Raw genomic sequence first — 834 nt, forward strand, 5'->3', positions numbered from 1 at the left:
TATATATATATATATGTATGTATATATATGTATGTATGTATATGTATATGTATATGTATATATATATATGCATATATGCAATTATTTATGTGTAGAAAAATGTAGGTAGGTATATTGTACAACATATGTATATACAAAATATGTGAGAGGGAGTGTAGGAGAGGTGGGGGGATGCATATCATAATGATCTATATTTCAGAGCTGAAGCTCTATACATGCATAAATGAACACATTTTAGATTCGTTTAAAAGAGAAATGAAAGCAAGTTCGGTGAAAGTAGAATTATTCCATTACCACGACAATACTACGAATCCGTAGCTGGTTATTTCATTTCATTTGCGCTGTTATTGTCATTTTTTTCCCCTTTATAATATTTTAGTACAATAAAGATGGGCAGTTCCCATAGACTTTTGCATGACCTTTGAATCCTAGTACGGTCGATGCATTCAGTCTGAGCTTCGGAATGTTGATTGTTGTAAGAAATAAGAGAGAACTTCATAAAAAGAAGATAATTCGATCGTTTTTGACAGGTCTCAGTGTGATAGGTTTTTACAACTTTCTTCAAATGATAATATTTCAGCCAGATCGCCAATACTTTCTAGGTTCTACATTTCAACAAATATTGATTAGAAGCAGCCACTTTGCAATTAGTCGAAAGTAGATATACAGACATATACTTGCATACATATATATATATATAATGTAATAAGAATTATACAAGCACACATATAGGCGAGTGTAATCACATTTATATATATATGCTGAAAAGTATGACAGAAATCGCTTGTGAGATTTTCCAGCTAGTTCTATTGATCGCAGAATAAATTATTTGTG

Source organism: Octopus bimaculoides, chromosome 17 (assembly GCF_001194135.2).
Source record: "Octopus bimaculoides isolate UCB-OBI-ISO-001 chromosome 17, ASM119413v2, whole genome shotgun sequence".
NCBI classification, from domain to species: Eukaryota; Metazoa; Mollusca; class Cephalopoda; order Octopoda; family Octopodidae; genus Octopus; species Octopus bimaculoides.